Source organism: Dysidea avara, chromosome 8 (assembly GCF_963678975.1).
Source record: "Dysidea avara chromosome 8, odDysAvar1.4, whole genome shotgun sequence".
Lineage (NCBI taxonomy): Eukaryota > Metazoa > Porifera > Demospongiae > Dictyoceratida > Dysideidae > Dysidea > Dysidea avara.
The window spans coordinates 37118119-37121692 of record NC_089279.1 but is presented as its reverse complement, the minus strand read 5'-3'; positions in this window follow the sequence as shown (position 1 = coordinate 37121692).

Here is a 3574-nt window from a genome sequence, read left to right as displayed (position 1 = left end):
TCACAACAATTAATAAGAGTTTGTTGTGGCGGTAATCACATTGCTATGGGAACTGTATCCAGCTGCAGTCTCAACTCTGATCCTAAACTCATACACTGTTCCAGAGTTCAATCCCTTAATGGTACCAGCGGTCAGCGTGTAGTCTAGTTCATAGCGCACACTCCATGCTGCGGTTATGCTTGGTGCTCGATACTCGATCACATATTCATCCACACTAGAGTCCAACATGTCCCATGACAAAGTGACACTGCTTGCTGTCTTACTGGTAACTGCTAAACCAGTAGGGGGGACTATATATAACAATGACATGTCAGTTGAGGAACAATAACACTAACTACAGCACTCACCAGGATAGCAGTTAACTAGTAGAGCTGAACACACCAGTAGTATTAGTATTCCACACTTCATCTTATTGGTTATCTGATGTGATGTACAGTTGATGGTCAATATTTATAGTATAGTTGTTACTATGGTTGCTCTACCAGGAATATAAAGGGTGGCCATACTAGGAGGGAATACTATCAGTGACAAGTCATGAAGACATCATCACTGAATGACTGTGACTTCCTTATCAGTTGTTAAGACATGTCATGCATGCCCTAATATCATCTCCTTATAAGGTTTCCTCTATAACAATATGATTAACCAGCTACTTCCTTGAATATTGCTATGGGTACAATTCAGCCAACTCTGCTCCACTCCTAATACACTTGTTTAAGGCTCTCAGTGACTCACAGCAGTGATAGTCCTCTTATAGGTGGTGAAATAACTAGTTGATTTCTCTGAAGAGGTTCAAGAACATCATGGCCAGAAATCAGTGTAGTAAAGTTAATAGTACAACCAAGAATATTTATAACTCCTGGTAAGAAAAATATTGTTGCAGATAACTACATGAACAGATGAACACACATTGAGAGCTTTGATGTGGCTGCTGGAATGTTAATTACAACAAGTTAATATGTTCAATGTTTACACCACAGCATGTTAATACTTTATAACAGAGGAACATCATCATACATCATGTGATCTCTGGGCTCAAAAGGCTATAAAATACTTTTTTTGTGTATTTTGAGTTGAATGCCATTTAGTTTAAAAGTTTAACAGTCGCTCATCTCCATTTTGTGACATGACAATGTCACTAAAAGAGTAGATAATGACGATACCAATTTCGAGTCAAACCACATGCTTAATTTGGTTGTGCAATAACATGTAGCAATATAGGACTATAATGTGTTACCAAGACTCCATAAGAAGATGTGGTAACTTTGTGATGGTGCAATAGCTACGTACATAGACCATGTACCATTGAACCAGATATAGCTACCTGTATTCCATGATGTGGTGACCTGATCAGATTGTAACAGTAGTTGTAATGTGAGGGTTGTCCATTAGTGGCTTGTCACTTCAGTTGCAATAAATAATGACACCTTACTAGTGTATTAAGAGATACCTTACTTGACTATTGAACATGTTAAATGATCACTGACTATCCCATCATCACTCCTACTATAATCCATTGTGAATCATTAGCAGTGACTATAACATGAGGCAGTTATCAAAGCCATATAGTAGATCAGTATGGCTGGGAAACTGTACTCAGTTAACATGCGCTATCAAGACCATCTCTACCTCTATATAATTACCACCTCTATATAGTGACCACCTCTTATAGTAACCACCTCTCCATAGGAGAGCAATTTGATTTGTTTCTCTCAAACTAGTCCTACTCTAATGGGGTCTTTGGGGTATATATGAGTACCAGACGTGAGCTCTGGATGGCCAGAGCTTTGCACCCAGGGTCATGTTGAAGAGTGAACTGGGAGAAAATACACAATAAAATAGAAATAATATCCCTCTGGGGTATGATACTCTAAACCTCACCAGTTAAGATAATTTTATTTTTGGATGACGATAATATAATTATTCATCTGCAAATGTTGTCCTAAGAAAATTGGCATACTTCACTTTTCTTTTTACATTCATTTACTAACTGTGAACCACAGTATAGCTACAGTATGCTGTTGGAAACCAGCTAGTTGACTTGTAGTTAAGTTGGCTAAATATGAAGACACACAGTCTGATTTTCCTAGACTGTTAACTCAGTAAGAGAGCTAAGTTGGAACATTATAATTATATAGCTAATTGGTAGAGTTGCTTTAAATATGTCCCCTCCACCAGTGAACTAGCAGTGATTGGCTTGTGTTACCTCTATAGCAGCCATTCTCATAACTTCAACCCTTGATTCTGTTAAATGTCATCCAATTTCAAACAACTGGATCTTGTTACAGTACACAGTATTCCACGTGTCACCCAGCTTGTTGTCACCCTGGCTTGCCATGTTATGTCACCCTGGCTTGTTGTCACCCTGGCTTGCCATGTTATATCACCCAGCTTGTTGTCACCCTGGCTTGCCATGTTATGTCACCCTGGCTGTTATGCAAGCTTGTCCCCATGCAGTATAAGTGGTCAGCAGGTTTTGTGTTAATTACTGTTAATGGTGGTACAAACAAGGTGTACACATGCTGTTATACACTGTATGTAAGTGCCCCCGATCACTGTCATTACAGATTTCAGTGGCGGATCTAGGAATTTATAAAGGGGGTTTCCAGTTTAGAAGGTGGAGATATGCACTAACATGAGATATGCAAAAGTCTGCACTACATTGTCTGGTTTGGTAAGGTGAGACCCCCCCCCCCAAAAAAAGGTCACAGCCTATTGATAAAGTACATAAAATCCTTAAATAACTTGCTACACACTGTTTTAATAGCTACTGTGACTGCTCTATTACAGTATCTTGATCGAGGCACAAGTCGCAATAATTAAAATGTTTAATGGTTACATAATCATTTTCAAAGGGGATTTCCATGGAAACCTTGAAGCCCCCCTAAATCTGCCACTGGATTTAATTCCTGGAAAATACAATGAGCCTAATGCCTGATTTATCATCATCCAGATCATCAAGGTACATACAGTCAGTATTCAATTGTGACTTATTCTTTTGATAGAAAATGTTTATAAATTGCATCCTTCTCCATGAATAAAAAGACCACACTGCGTTCCCACTTGTACTGACCAGTTGGAATCTTCATGTCATTTCTGAAGAAACATACACCATCGTCACCAGAGCCGGTATTGGAGCATTAATTTGTTGTGAATTGTACATAAACACATACAACAGTATGAGATACGTTGGAACTGTAAAATCATAATGGAATTACAGTTGTTGTATTATAAGCCAGGAAGGAGTATGTCCTAAACTATATCTGTCACTATAGTGGATTGTGTATTATTTTGATCATTTTATCAGAAATTGAAACAGTAAATATATTAACAGCTAGTTTTATAATTCTTGAAGTATTGTGTTGTAGTATATATAGCTATGCTCAGTTTGTTGTAATTTTATTGTTAGTCATCATTAACTAAGGTATAGTATGGACACATACATGTGTTCAGGTGTGTAGGTATATAATAAGTACATGTACTTCAAAAATGAGTATCTAAAGTTGAAAAATTAGACATTGTAAGTTGTGCACGTTTTTGTGAACACCTTATAGCTATGCTTGGGACAGTTACT